Source organism: Zalophus californianus, chromosome 13 (assembly GCF_009762305.2).
Source record: "Zalophus californianus isolate mZalCal1 chromosome 13, mZalCal1.pri.v2, whole genome shotgun sequence".
Classification (NCBI taxonomy): Eukaryota; Metazoa; Chordata; class Mammalia; order Carnivora; family Otariidae; genus Zalophus; species Zalophus californianus.
In genome coordinates this window covers 19,124,061-19,146,986 of record NC_045607.1, presented here as the reverse complement: position 1 = coordinate 19,146,986, position 22,926 = coordinate 19,124,061, and the positions used below count along the sequence as shown (strand labels likewise).

Sequence of the window (22,926 nt, the reverse complement as noted above, 5' to 3'; positions counted from 1 at the left end):
AGAAAGAAAACTTTGCATCCAGAAGGGATGGGAGAATCAGGGAGATACATCATGATTATAACAACAATATAACAGATAACAACAGAGACTGGTCAACCTAAGTCTATGCCATGTTTAAAGTGGAGGGAGGCTGCATTCTTCTCGGGGGGGGGGGGCGCTTAGGAAAAACACATTGAAAGAGGTACCCTCTGAGATGGACCTGAAGGATAGGTGGCAGTTTTGAGAAGTGGATGGATACAACTGAAGTAAGTGGGCAGAATTCGAAGCCTGTGGAAGACTAGAAAGGGAGCGGAGAAAAGGCAAGGGACTTGGGAGTGCAGGGTTGATAAGGAGAATAAAGAAGATGGCACATGCATCCCTTTGCAGCTCCCTGCTAGAGGCAGAGGTGGGGGTCACGTGGATGGAATACTGAAGGTTAGTTCTCCTGGGGTGTCAAAGGCATGCAGGGGAGCAGAAAGGAGCACACAGAGTTGGTAGAACCATGGTAAGGGATAGGAGGGGGACATGCAAGGTCAACTTGAAGAGCCAGCCCTGAGCCCAGGAAGAGCAACGTTGTATCTAAGAATAGGCGTCTAATTCCTCAGCGTCCTCTGTTGAGAGGACTGGGTAGAACATAGGCTTCTGTCTGTAGTCCCTGGTCTCCAAATACCTGGCATATTTAGGGTTCCCCCCTCCAAATTTAAAAAGATTAAAATAATGGTCCTGAAGCCTTTTTTTTTTTTTTTTTTTAAGTGGGGGAGGGCGTTAAACCTTTGTTGCAAGATAAAAATTAGTTCTTGGTTCACCTTCTCCAGTATTAGATGTTGCCAGCGTAGGATCATTTTCCAGATCTTGGCATTATAGATTTTTATTCAGAACATGACTCTGAGGTAACACTTCATTTAACAGGTGAGGAGAGTACGGTCGGTATCGTGGCAGCCATTTTCCAAGGGTTTTCTAGTTAATAATTTTATACTTTAAGGTGCCTCTTGTCCGGTTATCAGATCTGCCCCCACCCCATCTCCAAGAAGAGCTGTTTAGTAGCTAACCTTTTGGAAGCAGCATGACATAAACTATCCGTTATTTTTAGGCACCTCACCACAGGACAAAGACCATTGCTGGATGAAGGAATCAACAATCTTTGAATTTTTTCCTAGTCACAGCTGGAGAATAAACAATTTCATTTTTAGATAAAGATAAAACTTCCAACTGGCTAGAATCATATTTCAGAATTAGTTACTTATGACTTCATTTTTAGTGGCTCCCAGAATATATCTATCTTGTTGACTTAGGCAAGCACATGAAATATCCTAGGTTGGGGGCAGTGAGGAGGATTCCAACTGTTTAGAAATGCAGATGAATCCCTTTCCACTGCATTTTGGCAACACATGAGGCAGCTCACACCAAATTTTTCTTCTTGCTTACAGGCAAGAGAATTTTATTGAACACAGTCATTTACGCATGGAGCTGCTTACATGGGCGTTCTTAAAGGTTCTAGAAATTCTTCACCCCTTGTCCTTCCCAACATCCATAAATTCCTTCTTGGAATGTGTCAGGAAGAGACAGGAGCCAGGAAACAACCTTAAGTGTGGATTTTTTCCGAGGACATCTGATCCTTACAGTTAGTGGGGCCAGCACAACCTGTCTTGAAAGAATTAAGAGAACTCTTGACTGCCAAACCGAAGCACCTCCAAGCCCTAGGTGTTTGAAATCCAGCACTGAAAAGCATTTATCCATTCATGTAGCATGGTGACTTAACTGGTGCCCAATTTGGATGCTACTGGAGCCAGTAATCATCCATCCCAGAGGCCTGAGAATGAATTCATTTGAAAAATTACTCATTCTTGCATTCAACACAGATGAATTAAGTGAGTGCTAAGATAGCCCACGGGATAGTGAGGTGTTTCAGAGACCCGTGACGGATCATTCTTGTTCTCATTAAATTCATGGGCCAGTAGAGGAAACAGACATATCAACAGATAATTACAGGGAAGAATGATAAATGCTAAAATGGACAGTTATCCAGGGAGAGTCTGGGCAATGTCTGAGAATATTTGTTCTAGAATCAGGCAAGTACTATTGAACCCTGGTTCTGCCACTTGCTCTCAGTTTGACCTCTGTGGAATTGCCATTTTTGTAGGTCAAAAATGGTTGGATAGAAGGCAACTTCACATGGTTCCATCTAGGAGCCATGACCTTCGATATGTAACATTGCCTCTCTGAGCCTCACCTTTCTTGTTTGTAAAACGGTAATATTAGTATCAACCCCACAATAAAGTTCTTTCAACTGCAAGTGGGAGAAAATGAGATTAAATGAGATAATATATGAAAATATTTAGGATAGTGCCTAACAGGGCAGAGATCTCAGTAACCTGTGGGTGTTGTTACTGTGTGACGGTTTGTGTCCTTGGTTTAGAGAAGGCAGTTATTGGAAGGCTAGTCTCTGAAGGATGAGAAATTCATAAGGGAGGGCAGGGGAACCCCCTCTTGCTGCTTTTTCCTTGGAAGTGTGTCATTGTTAGTGCTTCAGTTTGTCAAGTGACAGGGATACTCTGCAATCCACAGGGGAGTGAGGAGGCTGAAGCTACAGCCCTGGTTTTCCTCCTGGTTTATCTATTTTCGTTCAGTAGCAAGAAAAGGCAAATCTGTGAGGCTAGGGTGGGGCTCTTTTCTGGGAGGTCAGTACCCTGGCCAAGAGGCAGTGCTCCTTTTGGGATGGATGTCCATGCTGCTCTGCCAGGGATTTCTCCAGAAGAGGCTGCTTGTGGTTTAGTCTTTTAAGACATTGCTCCTGACGGGAAACGTTTGGCTCAGCTTCTCGGCACTTTCCACAGACACAGACAGACATGAGATGATAGAGTGAAAATCAGAGTTGAGCAGGGCTTAGAAGCAACTGTAGAAAATCCCTGAGTTGGGGGGTGGCAAATCTGTGGCACCAGCACACATCCTTCTAGTATACGTGGCAGGCATTTCTAATCAGGACCTATACAATTCCACAGAGCCCCACTTCAGAACTGGTATGAATACATTGCTCCAGCAGCCACATCTGAATCAGGACAGGTAGTACATGCCTTGAAAGGGAATTACTGAACTGAAACATCAGAGAAGGTCGGTAGCTAGTTAGTGGTAAAGTTGATATTAAAACCCAGAGATCCTCCCTCTTGGTCAATGAATTTGATTGAGGTTTATCTCTCCCCCCGGGCTACTGAGAATCCTTCAAAAGTAACGGCATAGGAGAGGCTTCTGGTAATTCTTAGTCTGAGGTCATTGTAAAGGTCCCCAGAAAGACGTATCAGCAATAGGATCTTGGAGAGACTCTGTGTTAAGAGATTTCCAGGTTTCTTGGTCCTGTAAGGTTTCTGCAGTTTTCCAACCATCCACCCACCCATCCATCCACCCATCCATCCATCCACCCATCCATCCATCCATCCATCCACCCATCCACCCATCCATCCATCCATCCATCCATCCACCCACCCATCCATCCACCCATCCACCCATCCACCCATCCACCCACCCATCCACCCATCCACCCATCCACCCATCCACCCACCCATCCACCCATCCACCCATCCACCCACCCATCCACCCATCCACCCATCCACCCATCCACCCATCCACCCATCCATCCACCCATCCACCCATCCATCCATCCACCCATCCATCCATCCATCCATCCATCCATCCATCCATCCATCCTTCCACCCATCCAACTTTTCAGTACATATTTATTAAATACCTACCATCTGCCAAGCCTTGAGTTAACCATGAAGGATACAACAATGAAGAAGATCAGCATGTTCTAATCATAAAGCCTACAATTTCCTCCTAAAAGTTCACAAACGCAGTTTATTATTTTGTTATTTTTTATTTTAAAAGAGAGAGAGAGAGAGCATGTGAGGGGGCGGGCAGAGGGAGAGAGAGAATCTCAAGCAGGCTCCATGCCCATTGATGGACAGATGGGAGCCTGACTCCAGGCTCAATCTCACAATCCTGAGATCCTGATCCTAACCTGAGCTGAAATCAAGAGTCAGATGCTCTACCGACTGAGCCACCTAGGCGCCCACAAATGTATTTGACTTTAAGTCCATGTACTATGGATTTAATATCTGTGGTATTCTTTTATTTTTATTTTTATTTTGTGTGTGTGTGTGCGTGCGTGCACGTGTGTGTGTGTGTGTGTGTGTGTGTGTGTGTGTGTCACTGCAGATTGGGAACATGGCACAGACTCTCAGGCTGATAGCAAGAGTGTGAGTGTTAAGATTCTTTTAAGGGCTGCTTGCTCTTTACTTACTATGGGCTGCACAGTGTGCTGTGTGCTAGGGAGACTAGGCAGTGGAAGGACTTACTCTCTGTCTCCAGAAATCTCAGAAACTAGAATATACATAGCAAGGTTCAGTAGCAGTGCTGGTCTGAATGAAGGAATTGAAGAAAGTGTCAGTCTGAGCATGGAAGTTCCCAGAGGGCTTCCGGGAGGAGGAAATGCTTAGAACTACCAAATATTGATTGAAAAGGTCTTGGAAGATAAAGAAGAGGTTGAAATCATAACAGTGATAATAAAAGTAATAAAAATGTCATCTATGACCATTCCCTGTGTGCTTATTTTGCCGGTAAGCATCTTACGTTTCCGATTTTAAAATCCTCACAAAATGATATGAGGCAGTATCTTTTTTTTTTTTTTTTTGAGGCAGTATCTTTATTCTCATTTTGAAGATGAGGAAACTGAAGCAGAGAATAATTATGTGGCTTATGTAAGTTCAGATATTTATTAAGTAGTGGAGTCAGGATTTGAACACAAGTCCATCTGAGTCCAAAGTGAAGTGTCCTGAACCACGGTCTTCTACAGCTTTTGGGCTGGAGGGCCAAGGAAAAAATTTATGGTTCAAGACCAGTCCCACGCTCTATCTCCGTAAGTTTCAAACACCCGGCTCAAAGGGGAAAATCTTTGGAGATGCTGCCATATCTCAGTTGTCAATGAGAGAGGGTACCAGAAGCCTCAAAGGCTGCTCGAGAGCCCCTCTGCCATCTCTGAACGGACACATCTATTTGTGCTTCAAGATAGAGCTCAAAAAATCATCTATTATTAGAAGTTTTCTCAGGTAATTTTTTCCCTCTGAATTCTCCAGGTTCTTGATTTGATATGATTTCCATCATGTGTCATTCTAAAATTGATTTTGAGTGACTTTATTATGTATGTATACCTTCCCTTTTTAGAGCATAAGCCAATTCTATCTTGTATTTATATTGGACTGTAAGGAGTTAGATTGTATGGACTATGTCAGCTCCATGAAGGCAGGAACTACATCTGAGCCATTCACCTAATACCCAACACCAAGCTCAGCGTCTACAACATAGTGAAGGCACAATATGTTTATACTTACATGAAATAAAGCTGAATATATTTCTTGATTTGAACTTACACATAGCAGGGTCTCATAGGCATGGAATGACTGAATGAACAAATACTCTTATTTTCCTGATAGCTCTAAGGTAATTAGTTCTCCAGTGATCTCTTCTAAGACAAGATGTATCAAGGAATTCATCATAGCTGCACTCCCGGCATTAGTTCATTTTTATTCACTCAGCTATTCAGTGAGTACCTACTATGTGCCAGAGACCACACTAAGCCCAGGGGTTACAAGAGTGGCCAAGACACGCTGGGCTCCTTCCCATGAGATTCCAGGCAACACCTCAAGGGTTCTTGAGGGCCCAGTACTGTCTGCTTTGAGATACATCTTCCATAGCATCACAGTAAACTCAACTAGACCATTGGCAGGAGGTGAACTTGACCAGGCCTGTGATGTCCTCAGTGTAAAATTCTGGTTTCCATGTGAATGAGGCCTCCTGGGTTATTAGTCCTCCCATGTCACTGTGGCATTTGTTGTGGGTTAGAGTTAGGTCACTCTCTCTCCTTTTGAATTTTGACTTTTCACTACTTATTTCTCAGCTCCCAGAGATCTGAGGCTCTCCTGAGACCGTGCAGTGGGGAGTGCAGTAGATCAAAGGGCTAGAAGATGAGCTCTGAGGCACAGTCCTGCCAACCACTCTCTGTGGGACCTTGGGAGGTCCCACCAACTCTCCTGTCAAATAAGCAAGAGTGTGTGTCCCCAGTCCTTGACTCTTGGGTTCTAGGGACCCGTGATCCATTGCTAATTTGGCAATATTTCTGCTGAACTTAAATTTGGACTTCATTTTAGACCCATGTCAAGTAGCCAGTATTAAGGACAGCCCCCTGCCCCCCAGATTATGTTTCTTTCTTTAGTTGTTTGGCTGAAGGGCTGGTGGTGCTTTGTGGCTTCCTTCTTGCCATCCCCCAAACAGAAGTTTCCTTACCAACCCAATTAAGCTCACAAATCTTAATCCATAAAATATTTCCATTCAGACACAATAATGAGATTCATATTTGTGGTTTTGTATACCTAAGAAAAGCTCAGATGAAATATGACTAGATCCATTGATACATTCAGACCACAAACTGCCCTGGTGTGGTCTGGTTTCAATTTTTGAAATAAAAGTTCTGCAGAGCACTTGCTTTCTCTCTCCTCTTTCTTGCCTAGAGAGAAAGGAAAAGAAAAAGTGGCAACAATATAGGTTCGACCAAGTGGCAACAATATAGGTTCTTGTAATGTTCTGGAAAATTGTTTCAAATGTAAATTTCAGTTCATTTCTTAATGGAACAATGACCTCCTCTTACCTTCATCCAAATTCCAGGAAATCTAGTTGACTCTACTGCAAGTAGGTTCTTGAGCTCTTGAGCCAAAGTGAAGAGATCAGAGATTTGTCTAGGAAGGATGGGTTACAGACTGACTCATACCTCAATGTTAAATAAGAAACCTTTTAAAAAGGGCACTGGGACATGGTGACCCCTGTGAAGCTGTTGTAAGCTACCCAATGCCAGAGATATAGCCTTGAAAGACTGAAAATGTTTAAGGAGGCACTGTGATAGGATAGAGAACATAGCCTTTAGAGCAGGAGATCAAATTCTACAAAATTCTACAAATAAATTCTATAACTTTTCTAAATTGTGGCTCCTTCAGCTGTAAAATCAGGATATTTCCAGGGTTGCTGGAGACAGAGAATAGAATGATAGAGTTATATATACCCCCCCCCAAATGTTAGTATCTGTTCTGCTTTTCTCTCCTCTTTCTCTGTGGCTTCCCTTATTGGGGAGCTCCAAAACATCGGACATACTAACAAGTAGACAGTAATATTGTAGAGGTGGTTCAAACATTGACTGAGAGGTTGAACTGGTTTGGGACGGCAACGGAGTTTCAGCTTACGTGTCAACCTCAGTGAGCTGATACGGCCACCTGGCACCGTGGCCTCGTTTGGACTCAGGGGGAAAAAAGTGCTGTGATGGCTTAGCAATGAACACCATGGGTCCCAAAGTGAGAGAGTATTGCTATGTGTGCCAAATATTTGGCATAGCAAGACTAGATGGCTTTGGCAATCTTTTCCAAGCCAATGTGCTGATATTCGAATGAATGGAATGCCGTTTGAGGCCTGAGTCAGAGGGAACCAGATGGAGTCTCTGACAATATAAAAGCCTGTATGAATCAAGTGCAATAAAGTTTGAAGCATTTTGATAGAAGTTGACTCCTGAAATGAAACTATGCCTCTAAGATTGGAAGCAGGAAACCGGACTCTCAGGGAAAACTAACACGGCTCCAGCAATTAATTTGTGTGATACCCATGCAAGGAAACATACTTTCATTGTCGGCTCTCTCTTTCTCAAATGGGGCCATTTCAATGCTTCAATAGTAGCGAACACTGAGTGAACACACCTGTGCCAGGAATCGTGCTACGTGTCTTACTTGGGTTATTTTGTTGAATCCTCTCCAAGACCGATGAAGACCTTTATTTATTTATTTATTTATTTGTCTGTTTGCTTACTTATTTTTCAGTTTAGGGATGAGGAAACTTGAGGCTCACCCAGCTCCAGCTCACAGGGCTCGAAAGGGGCAGCAGGGATTTAATTCAGATGGACTGACTCACGTGTCAGAGAGCCCATTCCTACCCTCGGCTTTGGGGCCATCCTTGACTGTTGTCAAAGTGCGGTCAGGGTCCAGAGTAACTATTGACAAAGAAAGACCTTTACTTCCAGAGAGAGTAGGGGAAGCTGCACATGAGCCTGAAAAATAGAGAGATTTCCAATAGCTGCATAACGTGAGGGGGCATTTTGCACTTGACCTTAGCCAAAAGGCCGAGAAGAGATTGAGAGGGCATTTTGTAAAGTGTAATCTACAACATGTTGGCAGGTATTAATGCAAGGGGAAAAAAAAGTTTTCCTACTTAAACATGTTTGAAAAATGCTGTTTTAAACCAAATGCTGTTCTAAACCAAACAAATCATACAGCTTTGTTTACTTTGGGGTTTTCCAGGGTCTTTAATGGGTTTGTGTTCATCAGAAATCTCCAAGAGGGGGAGAGTTTATAGTTGTTTTCCAAACCTATGCGATTATTTTGTGTTTGAAGTATGTCACGGGATTCGGTTTGGTGGCACACGATGGGGAAAGTGCAGATTTGGAACAAATCTACACCCTCCTCCTTCCATGTGATTACACATTAGATGAGAGTAATGGTATATCCGAGCACGACCAGTCTCTGTGTGTGAGGCTCATGGATGAAGACTCTCCACCAATGTAAACCATGAGTGAGACAGATAGTGTCCCATGTATTCTGTGCCTGGAACTTTACAGATGCCCTTTTTATTTTAAGGTTTATTTATTTGAGAGACAGAGAGAGCATGAGCAGGAGGGTTACAGGGAGAGGGAGAGAGAATCTCAAGCAGACGCAGTACTGAGTGGGGCTCAATCTCATGAACCCGGGATCACAACCTGAGCCAAAACCAAGAGTCAGATGCTTAACTGACTGTGCCACCCAGGGGCCCCTGCAGATGCCCTTTAATTGTGATGGCCACCTCAGGAGTTAGGAAGTGCTGTTCCAATTTTACTGTTATGAGAGTTGAAGGTTTCAGAAGGTGACATAACTTGCCCAGCCAGCAATTATTTGATTCAAAATTAAGAACTCAGTCCTATAATTCTAAATCCTATGCTCTTTCTGCTATACCAAGTTATCGTTTAAGCAAGATTCATTTTTTCAGTTTAAACAATTAATATTTATGCAACAAATATCAGAGGGATACCCAATTATCACTCATGCAAGTAGAATTGTTGGATCCCTAAAATGGGGCCCCTTAGGAGGGTGGGGCTGGGGAGCTGGAGTGCACATAGCCATTTTATGTAGTTTTGAACTTGAGGGGAGGCACAGAGCCAAATGTGCTATAATATCTATGTCTCAGGCAAATCTTTAAAGCCCCTGGAAACAGCCTACTCTCTTTGAGTCTGGCCTGGAGAGAAAGTGAGTAAGTGAGAGGAAGATAAAGTGAGAAGCAGCAGACAGAGGAGCTTAACAAATCTCTCCTTTCTGGAAAACTGGCCCTCATGCTATGTACAACCAAAAAAAAAAAAAAAAAAAAAGAGTATTGTTTCCAAAAAATCAGTCAAGGCGTGAGAGTCTTTCAGAGAGTCTAGAAACTATAATTTTCATTTTTGAAAGAACGGACTTATATGAACAAATAAACAAATAAGGAAAATTGGGGGGTGGAATCCCTTCTGGACAACAACATTTAATTCAGCATATGGCAGGGAAGTCAAGAAATTCAGCCTGAGAGAGCTAAGAGGCAGAGGGGGTTCCAGGGGAAATTGAGGATGAATCATATAAATGAATAACTCTTCTGTCATTCTTCGAAGTTTCTTTCAGCATTATGTTTTTGGAGGGGGACTTATTAGATGAGCCTTTATTTCTGCTTCAATCTCTTTATATGTATAAGTATAATAATATATACCTTGCTAGGTTGTGGTGATTGGAAATTACGTATCTAAATTTAGCACACTGGCAGGGGTCATAAATTTATTTCTAAGTGACAGACAGTAAATATTTTAGGTTTTGCAGCTAGACGATCTATGTCACAAAGACTCAACTCTACAATTGCAGAGAAAGTAGCCATTGTCGTGGCATAAAGGAATGAGCATGGCTGTATTCCAATAAAACTTTATTTATAAAAATAGGCTGCCACCTGGGTTTCCTGACCCTTGCTGGAATACAGTAGTAAAACCAAATACAGATTGAACTGGACAAGAAGGAAACTTAATATTTTGTTGAGAGTCTACTATATATCATTTTGTGCCATGCCTTATGCTAGAAGCTGTTTATACATGCTACCATTTATCTTGTCATTTGTCATGACAACCTGGTGAGATAGTGTGCATTATTATACACACTTGGAAGTCAAATCGAGACTCAGGGAGATTCAGTGATGGGTTTAGAGGGACAGCCAGCATTTGGACCATAACTTGTAACTCTAAAATGTGTGCTCTCAACTACTACCTTGGGCTGATTCATCAAGCAACTTCCTGTAGTTCATTTTAAGGTGAAAATTTAAATCAGCGCTGCTCAATAAAGAGAGAGATCAGAGCCCGAGCAGACACCTTCACCTTCCATTTCCTAGATCTTTAGCAGCAATCTGGTGGCTGTCTGTGTGTAAGCGCCGAAATATTTGACCTCTGTCTCTCTCCCAGAGCCTCTGGCCGGACCTCAAGTTTTGTACACTTCCCCTCTGGAGAAAGCTTAAGCCAAGGTGTACTGTTTGCAAACACTGATTAGTTTTTAGGCAGATGTTGGCAAGTTTCCTTTGGCCTGAGATGGGATTCCAGAGTCTGCTGCAGCCTGGCTGTGCTCATCGATCATCTCAGCCAAAAAGAGTTCCTAATTAGGGTGACACCCTGCTTCTCTTTACCTCTAGAGCTAGGTCTTCTTGCTCTGGGCATGCCTGTTTCAGCCCGAGTGGTTTGCTGGGCTTTTTACCATAGGTCTAGATGAGTGAGAGCAAATTTATAGTCCTTTTAAAAATCTATGAAGCCTTGTGCTTTAGTGTAGAATTTACCAGATTACATTCCAAGATGTTTTTAGGTACATGGTCAAATAACTTAGGAGACACTGGATTAAACGAAGCTGGATTGGTTAACTGCTACAGGATTTCTTAGATCATGTACTCTTCTCCCCCAAATCTCCCACTGGCTTCTAATCACACTCAGAATAAAATCTTAAGTCCTAGCCACTACCTACAGAGCTCATTTTCTCTATTCAGATCTCTGCTTAAATGTCATCTCCATGTCTCACCCTATTTAAAAGAGCACCCCACTTACCACCATCTCATTGTCTGCTCTCTTACTGTGTTTTATGTTTCTTCTTAGCAAATACTTGCCCGAAATTGTACTCACAAGTTTATTTGATTCTTTGTTATCATCTCTCTTCTTCCACCATAATATAAGCTCCATGAGGAGCTTAAAAGGATCTTGCATGTCCTCTTATCTACACTATATCCACCCTTGGAATATGAGCTAAGAATTCCCAAGAACAGGACACAGTGCCAAGGGTCCCCTAAACCCCTTTGTCCACAGAACACTTTTACAGTTGCATCTCGCAAGAATGCTGCTCCACAGGCCATAGTTTTGGGAACTGCTTGTCTAATGGAGCCTTATTACCCATGACCATTTCAATAACAGGTAGCAACAATGACAGTAAAACATTTATACCCATATATACAATGCAATATTGTGCAGCCATCAAGAAATGAAATCTTGCCATTTGCAACGATGTGGATGGAACTAAAGGGTGTTATGCTAAGCGAAATAAGTCAATCAGAGAAAGACAATTATCAGATGATCTCACTGATATGTGGAGTTTGAGAAATAAGGCAGAGGATCATAGGGGAAGTGAGGGAAAAATGACACAAGATGAAACCAGAGAGGGAGACAAACCATAAGAGACTCTTAATCTCAGGAAACAAACTGAGGGTTGCTGGAGTGGAGGTGGGTGGGAGGGATGGGTGGCTGGGTGATGGACATTGGGGAGGGTATGTGCTATGGTGAGCGCTGTGAATTGTGTAAGACTCATGAATCACAGACCTGTACCCCCGAAACAAATAATACATTACATGTTAATAAAAAAATAATAAAATATGTTAAAACATTTATACCCAAGTGTCAGTCTTGTGCTAAACAATGCACTCACCCTTACACCATTTAATCATCACAATAACCTTCTGGAGTAGGTGCTACTATTTTGCCTTTACTATGGATGAAAATGAGGATTAGAGAAGTTGAGTAACTTGGCCAAGATCACATTGATAATAAAAGAGCAAGCACTTGAACCCAGAACTAATGCCAAAGCCATACTCTGAACCATTAGCCGATCCTTCCCCTGTGCTGTGAATTTCTCCATGTCCTAAGATAGAGAGCTCTTTGTCTCCAACCCTCCCTTGAGTCCTTACCTTTCTCCCACTGTTTGTAGACTGATCCTTGTTATAACCTTCAGATACTAGGATCTCTTGTGACTCAGCCTCAAATCCCTAGACAGGCCTCCTCTGTCCTTGGTACTGGTTTTTCCAAATCCCAGGCAGGGCATGCTTTGATCCCAGAAGCCTCCTCTGAAAGCAAGGGCATTCCTCGAAGTCTGTGTCCTGAGATGTTTTCCTGTCCCAGAACAGAGCTGGCTTCCTGCTGTCATAAGTCATGACATGACTCTGCACAGTTGAAAGCTCAGAGGGCAAGACATGAAAACAACTTCAAGTTCTGGGCTTTCTAAATAAACTCTAGTGAGGAAGGAGAAGTCCAAATCTGGGACACAGCAATAACTCCTGTCTGTGGTTAAAGATTAATTTTATTCCAATTGTGCTCAATTTTCAGATGAACCAGATACAAATTCTCTTTTCGAGAACTTCATTGGCAGGAGCGGTTGATCTATGAGCAGACAGGCAGTTCCAGAATGATAAGGGTGATGACACAAAAAGATACGGGGTAGAATGGGATGACAATAAAAGGACATTTCATCTACCCGGAGGAGGGAGGTGGTTCCTGAACTGAATTTTAAAAGGAGATTATGAGTGGAGGAAAAACACAGGGAAGGATATTCTAGGAAAGAGGGAGTGGCATTTGCCAGGGCATGAAAAGCATGAAATAGTTGTTGAGAGTATGGATTACAGCTGAAGTACAAGGTCTGTTTGGAGGCCGGAAGCCAGATCATGAAAGAAACTGAATTCCAGGTTGGAGATCTGAGTTTTTCCTGTGGCCAGAAGAGAATCATTTGGAAATCTTTAAGCCTGGGAATGTTTACCTATAACCCAGGTTAAGGGATAGATTGAAAGGAAAAGCTGGTGGGATGGGAGCCAGTGGGAAAACCATTGCTATGGTCCATCTGTGAGATGCACGACCTGAACTAGGATGATGAGGGAGGGGGTGGGGAGGCATTGAACTGATTGACTTGTTAAGGCAATAGAATCCACAAGTTTAGAGTATGATGGTGTAGTAAGGACAAACTAGAAAGGGAGAAAGAATTAATCCTAAATTTTAGTCTTCATTATATCTGCTAAGAGAGGAATAGGTTGGGGAGGGGAGACAATGGATGAGTTTCAGATTTTGTCACTTCGAATGTCTTGCCTTTGAATGAAATCTATTTGAAGCCACTGCCTTGGATGATTCTGTCCTGAGATAGTCAAGAGGAATTATGGCTCCCCAATGAACTAGGATATCTAATGCAAAACACCTGGCTCCACCTTATAAATGGACGGAAAGCTTAAATAAAACACAGCCCACTCTAGTGGCTGCCATAATTGTTGACTGCCCATCAACAGCAGTGCAGGTGTGGGTTGGGTGAACTTGTTATTGATAAGAAGTTGTCAGAAATAGGTGACATTGGAGTGCTGGAATGGCAGAGAAGCTCTGAGATGGGCCCCAATGATACTGCCCCTCCTATTCACATCTTTGTGCAATTCTCTTCCCTTGAGTGTGGGATGGCCTAGTGGCTTATTTCTAACCAACAAAATATGGCTAAGGTGATGGGTATATCACTTCCACAATTAAGCTGTACAAGATTGTGATGTCTGTTTGCTTGCAGGCTCTCTCTCTCTCTCTCTCTCTCTCTCTCTCTCGTTGACTTTGATGAAACAAATGGCCATGTTGGAGAAGTCTGTGTGGCAAGGAACTGAGGGTGGTCTTGGGCCAACAGACCTCAAGAAACTGAATGTAGCCAACAACCATGTAAGTGAGCCTGGAAGCTAATAATTCCCCAGTTGAACCTTCAGACGAGACCTCAATTCTGACCAACACTGTGAGTGTAGCCTCAAGAGAGACCATGACCTAAAACGTCCAACTAAGCTATGCTCAGATTCCTGACCTACAGAAATTGTAAGATAATAAATGGGTGTTATTTTAAACCACCAAATTTCATGGCAATTTGTTATGCAAGAGATAACAAATATAGTGGACGCTTGCCTCAACCCCTGTGTGCTAAAGGTGTTCAGAGAGTAAGACTCTGCTAATTTTCCCTTCTTAAATAATATATTAACTCTGTCATTTTTTTTATATTGTCCCTGGCTTTCAAGAGCAAGAGTCAGAAGACCTCGGGCTGAGACCTGACCCTCTTGCCAACTGGCGTGAGATCTTAGGAGTTTTCCCTCCTCTGAGTCTCAGTTTTACCATCTTCCAAATAAAGGGAGTTAAACCAGGCCAGCAATTTGCAAAAACTTTAATTTTTTTTTTTTTTTTTGGCCTCAGAACTCTTTCATCAAATGACATTTTGTGAGGAAGCTCTGTGCACAAAACAGATAAAAGTGAAGGGGCTTAAATTAAAATAAGATTGAATGGAGCCCCTGCTTGGCCTCCCCATCTCTCCACGGCAGCCCCCAAATCGCCTTGGAGGAGTCTTTTCAATCCGGTCTCCAAGCCCCTTGCCTAGAAGCTGCTGAAGAGCCCTTTCAATTTCAACATTCTATAGGTTCTCAGGAAAAAAATTTTTAACAAACTACCTATAAGTTAAAACACTCTACTGTGACATCTCTGCATCAAGCCACCTCTGTATGACCATCCCAGGACCCAGCGCACAAGTTTCTCAGAGAGCAGCCAGCTTCCCTCGGGGGCAGCACCAAAGGTGCAAGTGCCCAGCATGAGCTGATTTTTACTTCCCTGAGCTCCCCAGCAGGTGGGTTCTCTCCCGCTCCTTGTGTACTTGCCTCTCCCAGACTGTTTCTTCCCTAAGTGGAAAGTCATGGCTTTCTTGTCTGGATGCATTCCCATGCTTTACTGGTATCGCTGCTGTTGCTGTTGTATCTTGGTGCCTACACTGGATGCAGTGTTTGGGAGAGGTTCTGCCTGGCAGAGAGTCCAGGGCTGCTTTAGGCTTTCTTGTTCTGGCTCTGGTGTGTCACTTCTGCAGGGAGGCCATATGCATTGCTGCTGGACTGCATGCCTAGAAAGTTCCCCAGTGCACTGCTATGACCCAGGAGTGCCTTATGCTGCACATGTAGGCTTAGAGTTGTGAACAAAAATATACTGACCTGCACTCAATGTTCAGTCCCCACCATCTTTCTTTCTGTCAAGTATGGTTTTACCCCCGAACACATCCCTGGGTGATAAAATTTGAGTTCTCCTACTCCTCCCAAGGATCCCCTTGCCTGAAGTCCACCTTTGGCAATTCTCTTATCGGTTAGGCATTGCCCTCTCTACTGAGCTACCCTTTAAAAATGTAAATATTCCTCTGGAAAGTAGCCTGCTGTCTTCAACCTCCTTCTTATCTGAAAAATGGGAAGAAGACCTGAAGGGCTAAGTGGCACAGGAAAGAGGCGCGGTTGCGGGAGATGGGCGCGCCACCACTTGCCACTTTGTGCAAATGACAACCTTTCTAGGCCTCAGTTTACCCACTTGTAAGGTTACCTATAGTTGCTGGGACAATCTGTGAGGCATGGAAAAGTCATTTTATACGTTTACAAATTTCTGTGCATCCTACTTTGTTAAAAACTGACCCAGCAGAGGAAAATGCTTCACAAGCCGTGGAACACAGTCCCGAAGTAAGGCAGTGCTGTGCTATTGTTCCATTTCCTTTGGGGCAATTAGAGAGTTTCTTCAACAGTAACTTACTGAGGGCCTGGTACCTGTCAGCAGGTGGCTAGACTCTGGGGAAAATGAGCACCAGCGAGACACAGTTGCTGCCTCTCTGATTACCTTGACCTCAGGGGTGTGCAGCCGGGTGGGGCGGGGGAGGTGATCATCAAAGTATTTATGAAACACGGATGTCAGTGGGGGAAGCAGACAGTTCCGCGGGAACCCAGGAGAGGGGTATTTGAGCCAGCCTGCAGGCTAAGCATGGCTTCATGAGGGAAAACTTGCATCTGTGTGTGCACCTGCTTCAGGTCTCAGGCTGGTGAGGGGCCTCGGGCCGCTTAGAGTCCAGGAGAGGAAACACATTGTATTAGGAATTATACACTAATTATTTAATTACAGTTTCCACAGGAAACGAAACCAGAAGGAGGAAGTCAGAGATACCACCAGCGGCTGCCATGCTGAAGAGAAGAACACGGGGGTCTGAAAGACAAGCTTTTGATTCTTTCTTAGCTTTGTGGTATCCAGCCCTCTCTGTTGTCAGAAGATGAAATAGAATTAAGGTGCGGAGCGTGACCTGCGTATCCTAATGGTTATAACCACGTGTTCAGGACTTGGAGCTGGGTTTGAGTTCTGGCTCCGACATTTACTCTCTGTGTGGTCTGGGGGAAGCTACTTAAATGTTTTTAGCATCAGGTTCCCTGATGCTAAAATGGGGGGGCAGTTACACTGGCTGAATGGTTGATGATTCAAAGGCAAAATGCCTGTAGAGTTGTTGGGAAATGTTAGCTATTACAGTCACCCCAAAACTCCAGCTAGAAAACCTTTTTGGACCTGTTCATGTAGAAGTTCGTAGCAGCCAACTCACCTCCTCCAGGGCAAGAGTTAACCACTGGTTAGTTCTGAAGCAAAGCTCTCAACTTTCAGAGCTTACAAAATCTCTCTGGCTCCTGACACAGGGCGTTTGGGGGGTGGGGGTGGGTGTTAAAGGACCAACCAAAACTATTCGAGTTACCATGGCTACATAATTAAGAACCTGTGAATTTCACAAAATTTCAAAAAATCTGAGACAATCTGGCATGATATTTTTTTTCATTTCCGTTCACAAATAGACTAGAAATGCACATGAAAGGGCTTTTCCTCACACAGGGTGCTTTCAGTATGGGCATTTTGCTTTTATTCCTTGATGGAGGGTCAGAGGATGCAATGATAGTGCCGAACGAGGTTGCTGCTAAATAGAGGCCAGAAATATGAGACAAGGCAGAAGGAACGAGAAGAACAATTCTAGGCTTAAGGGCATTACTGAAAGAAAAGTCTGGTCACCAGGGTTAGAATCAGGTAGGCACACAGACTCTTCCCCTCTACCAAGAAGCCACACGGAGTGCACAGCCCCTTTCCGGTAGGCAAGGCTACTGCTGCCTTTTGTTTGGATGGGATTACGGCCTGGAGATGGCAGGAGTTTGATGGGGTTTTCCCCCTTGGAAGGGAGCCTTTGTTTCCTGTTTTCCCACATGCTGAAGATCTTCAAATTGGCCGGGTTTAGATGCACGGGAATCCCCTGTGATCTTCTCAAAGCAAGAAGTGATTGAACCATCACCTTCATCTCTAAGACTTCAGGGGAATTGGGGGCTTGGAGCCTACAAACCTTTATTTCCTGATCGTCCTGAGATTCACTGCCCCAGGGCCGGGCACACTGATCTCACTCTGTCCCCCCATCAGCCCTTTTACACCAGGTGCTCGGTTCACCTGGCTCCCGGAGAGGGTGCAGGTACAGGGACGGTGCTGCTTCTCCAAGCAGAGTTCCAGCTTGCAGAGCACAGCAAAGTCTGTGCCTCCTTTCCTGGGATGAAAACCAACAGTAATAACCTGACCGCTACCTTTAGTGTCATTCTTCTCTCTCTCTCTCTCTCGGCTGAAATTCGAACTTTCCTGTTTCCAGGCAGAGAACTGCACCACTATAAGCTGACTTTTTCTGAGCACCAGGGAAAATGATATATGCAGGGCTATTCTGTCAGGTCAACAGATACCAAGGCCAGTCGGGGGCATTCTACGGTCTGGCCAGTCACTGAAAGAGATCATTCAAGGTTCTACATGGGGTCAGCCCTGCCCGACTTCAGGAAGCAATGCAGCACAGTGGAAAGAACAGTAGAGTTTTAGTCAGAGAGTTTGGGTTCAAAGCCAACCCTGCTCCTCACTTATGGAAAGCCCTCATGTGAGCCACTTACCTTCTTGGGGCTTTCGCTCTCTGTCCATAAAATGGAGTGAGTGATTTATAATTTGCAGTGTTAGAGTGAGAATTAGATGAGGAACGAGAGACAAACCCTCCTATCATGCATGTGATACACAGTTAGCCCTCAATGTTTATTACTGTGTGTATGTGTTTTATCCTCACCACAAGGAATTGTGTATTTGGGGTGAGCTCAATGTCTGGTGCCTACTTTCTACTTTTCAAACTAAAGTGACTTCAGTGTGGAGGGCCTTGTGCTTTACACCAGCTAGATAGTTTTCCCTGTAAGAAAACATGGCTGTGTGTCTACAGAAACCCAGGGGAAGGAGGGAATAGGTGTTCTTAGTTCATTGTGAGCCTCAGAAAGGGTAGGATTAAGGGGGACGTGTTTTTCATTCTGTCAGCTTGAATTCCCTTTCCAAATTCCATTCTGGTTATATGATCAGGCTACTGCTGTATTTATGGGTGGCCACAGTCTGGCTGGAGGGGTAGATTTAGTCAGAAAGGAAGTTTTTTTTCCTTCTAAAGGCAGCGAGCGCAAGAAGCAGCAGCATTCAGAAGGAACACGGTGGAATGTGCTTTGGGGATCATCAGGACCTGGGTCTCAAAACTGGCTCCATCACCCTGTGTTCTAGGGCTCCAGAAACATTATTCATCTTCTCTACTCTTCAGCCTACGTCTTTGCCCAATCGGCATGGTCCGTTTCTCAGAGATGTCCTGTGGATGTTTAGTAGTTGATGTACACAAGAGTAGACTCTCCATATATTTTGGCTACAGGTATCATTAAAATTAATTGAAATAATTGTCCTTTGTTAAGCATTTTATACTTCCCACATTCGTGGCTACTGTCCCACTCGGGGAATAGTATTGATTCCTGTTCCAGGTGGGCCCCGGAGGGGCAAACATCCCCACTGAAGTGCAAGATTGCGGCCTGAATGTACTCTGCCTTGCTTCATGATTTTTAACTGCATTTGTGTCATTCAAGGTTCTGTGGAAATGTCCCAAGGGCTGAGAACCATGGGGTGAATTTCAGACCCTCCCCTCCCACTTCAACCAAAGTAGCCCCACATTTACCGGTCATATTGGAGTTCTGCCATCAATTTCATTTAATGAATATTTCCACGGCTAAATATAAGTTTGAAAACCACTGTCTGAGAACATGAATTTCAGATAAGTCCTTATAAATTGAGAAGCAAGAAAACTAAGAAAAAATCTCCATTTACTGAGCCCCTACTATGTGTCAGGTACTGAGTCTGCTATATATGATCTCATCTGGACGTCACAAGAGTCCTGAGAGATACAGATTGTCATTCTCTTTATATGGACAACAACACTGAGGGCTGGAAGATCAGTAACTTCCTTGGGGGGGAGGAGACAAGCAGCTAGAAGATGAGATAGGGAAGCTAGGTTTTTCAAACAAAGCACAGACAAGAAAAAAATCTTTAAAGACTGTAGAGTTGGCAATACCCCTTTTCATCCTCATCTGATGCACACTGTTCTGAGCAAACCAGAGATTATTCATATAGTGCATGAGTTTCTTCCCCAAAACGCCATCACTTACCTGAAACACGTATGGTCAAAGCACAATCACATCTACGGCAGTGGGCTCAGATGCACACGAAGCCAGCAAACTTCCCAGAGATTTCTTTAGTGCTGAACCTGAAATTCCTCTCCCCAGCTCTCAGTTGGGCTTACCATATTGAAGGACAAGGCAGAAAGCTGGCTGGGGTGGGCAGCAGGTTTTATTTCTAAAGCACATATGGGAAAGCTTCATAAAAAAGGGGGAAAGGTCCACAAGACATGAAAAAGAGGCATTCATTCTTCAGGTGGGGCTCCCTGTCCCGCTCTCACTCTGGATGGAAAGCATTTCCAAGGAGTTCCCCGGCAGCATCGTACTTCATAGCTGACAGCTTTAGAATCTGCAAACGCCCAAACTCAAAACCTTGTGCATTCTCGAGTCAGAACTCGACATTTACATCCAGCCCTGGGCTGCTCCCTTTCCCCTAACTTGTGCCAAAACAACCTCCTGCTTATAAAATACAGCCAAGTCTCCGACCTGTCAGCCCACTGAGACACCCTCAGACCAGTGCGAGAGAAAGAAGGGGATTTGGGGTAGAGGGTGAGGAACACATGAAAAACAATCCAAGATCGCCTCTTTTAACTTCCAAGGTGATGGCAGTGTTTGACAAATAACAGTGATTATCCCAGCTTCTGCTTACTGAGCACTCACTCTCCCAAATGCGTTATGCCCCGTTTCCTCCTCATAATGACAACAGAAGTTATTGTCCCCATTTTAGATGAGTGGACACTGAGGCTCATAGAGGCTGCAGATTCTCATCTTTGATGGTGGTGGTGGGGACACCAAAATGACTGACCCTTGCTTTCAAAACCCGAGCTCTGAATCCCCTTACAACACCGAAGAAAGAGAGGAGCCCCTGTGCCCTTCTCAGAGTCTGCCAGGTAGAGCTTCCCAACCCTGGGGCAAGGGGTTTCTCAGGGCTTTCTGTGATGAGAGATGAGGAGGGGGAGGTGATTCTAGAAAGATTCGTGGTACTGCTGGCTCTAAGCACACCCAGACATGCACAGGTACCCAAGCCCAAGGATCAGTGAATCGGGAGATACCCACAGGGAGTCCCCCTGCCCTTCAGAATGGAAGCTGGTGTCCACCCCTCCCACCTCGTAGTCTGGCCCTAGGAGCCCCCTCCTCCCTTCTGTCCTCCAGCCCTCATCCCTTTCTGTGTCTTACCACAGGGAGGATGTGGTGGGATGAGGGATGGATACAAAACTTTTGTAAACTGCTAGGTGAGTGCTGTTTAGATATACAGTTTTATTGTTCTCTCTATCATCCTCTATCAACTTTCCCTTGACCTATCCCAGAGTAAGGCCATGAATGATCTCCACCTTCAAATTCTACTTCTCTCCCCGTCAAACAAAAATATTCACAGGTGAATCAGCCAGGCAGGGAGTTAAGAGAAGATTCTTACTTTTCCTCTGGAGAATGCAGAGATAAAAACTTTACAGAAAGTTCCTTCCACATGCGACTGTTCGCAGAACTCAAACAAACACCCCAAATCTACAAGACTGGAAGGGGTAAGTAGAAGACAGTCAACGTGCATCTGATCGTCACAAATACCCCATTTTGCCAGCAGCGAAGACACAGCAAAAGTTCAACAATTATGAACCCACAGCTCCTTTGGTACCAGGAATGCAAACAGTGTGCCATAATGATCTTTGGCGATGGGGTGAAACCCACTTACCTTTCCGGAGTTGGGAAGGACCTAGATCCTTGAATGAACCGGCTGCATGGAGTACCTGGCTGTGAGCCGCGGGGCTCCCACATGCGCTGCCCCCAGCGTCACCCCCAGCCGCGCAGTCTTTGTGCGGAAGAGAGGCCGGCCGGTGCGTGTCTGTGCTCGGCTCGCGGGACAGCGTGTGACAGTAGGCAGGCTGCGACCAGCGCAGCCAGCTTTGGCTGGCTTATATAGCAGCTCCTTCCTCTGTAATGGGACGCCTCGCCTCCAGACATCCTTTCCTACTTTTTCAGTTGGTGAATTAAAGGAACAGCCCTCCCAGCGGAACAGGGTTAGCTCATGAAAGACGCACTCACTCCCTGCTGCCTGCCAGGAAAGGAACCCATTTGCATACAATTTGTGGCAAAAGTAGGAATTCCAGCTCCCCCCCCCCCCCCCCCCCCCCCCGCTTCTGCCTCCTCCCTTTCTCCACCCCCAACCCAGACCCAGAGCAGCTGTTAGCTAGGTGTGATTTTTGCTTTGCTCCCCAAGTGGATTTTCTAACTGTGAGACAGAAGCCCAGGGAGTGAAGGGGGAGCAGGATCGGCAGCCCTGGCTCTGCTACTCAGGCGGGCTGGAAATGCGACCTGGGGCTCGCCTGGGCTCTGGGCAGCAGCTGCCCAGTGGCACCACCGAAAGGAAAGGGGCCGAGCCCAGTTCCTGGAAAGAGGAGATAAAGCCCCTCAGAAGCCTGGGGCTTTTGGGTTTCGCTGGGAGGGTGGAGAGATAACCCAGGATTAGTTCTCAGCAGGTGGGGCAGTGCGGGGAGCACAGATGTGGCCGGTTTGGTCTTCTGGGGGAGGGAGCCATGCCCAGCTGCCCAGAGGCTTCACCATCCCTGCCCCAGTGCCCTACCAGGGGCAGCTTTTTGGACAATGTCCATGCCCTGTGAGTGGGCCTGTCTTGTAAGTAGCACCTCCTGGGGAAAGCTCTCTCAAGTTTTCTTCTCGGTGCTCAGTGCGGAAAGGTGTCCAGCACAAAGCGAAAACAAACAAACAAAAAAAGGTAACAACTTAATCTTTGAGACATGAGCAGCGCCTTTGCTCTCCAGCCTGCTGAGGATTCTTTCCAAGCTCTGAGTCATCCATTCGTTTGGTGGTTAGCATGCACTGAGGATCTGCAGGGCACACACAGGCATCTGAGGCAGTGGGGAAGCAGCAAGGGCACGGCACCCGTGTTTCAGCTTGTCACAACACACAGTAGTTTGGGGATAGTGGAGGGAAATGACGAATCATGTAACCTGTGGCTATCGTTGGACCCACCCTTCTTAAGTCTATAGTAGGTGCTCCACGAGGTACTTGATGGATATTATTTCATTACAGGCTTACTCACACCAAGCAGGTGTCGAGCCCTTTTGACAGGCGAAGAAATGGGAGGTTCAGAGAAGTAATGTAAGTCCACTTAGGGAATACACCTGGGAAGGGTTTAGATGACACCACCGGACTCCATAGTTCTTTCTACTGTGCACCACTGTCCAGGAACATTGTCAGATGATG

At 44.9% G+C, this 22,926-nt stretch overlaps 1 protein-coding gene across 16 annotated transcripts in view; it reads right to left on the bottom strand.

Moving 5' to 3' along the window:
- Window positions 1-21,675, bottom strand: part of TNC (tenascin C) — a 92,101-nt gene extending 70,426 nt beyond the window's left edge. For 4 of the 16 annotated variants that reach the window (XM_035723441.1, XM_035723442.1, XM_035723440.1 and 1 more), the window contains exon 1: window positions 21,398-21,673. The gene's annotated coding sequence lies outside the window, so the exon portion shown is untranslated. Of the gene's footprint in view, window positions 1-6,398; window positions 6,533-6,673; window positions 6,691-19,701; window positions 19,889-21,397 lie in introns of those variants that run through there. The other 12 variants (XM_035723438.1, XM_035723437.1, XM_035723436.1 and 9 more) reach the window with 8 other exon arrangements.
- Window positions 21,676-22,926: the final 1,251 nt, after the last annotated feature.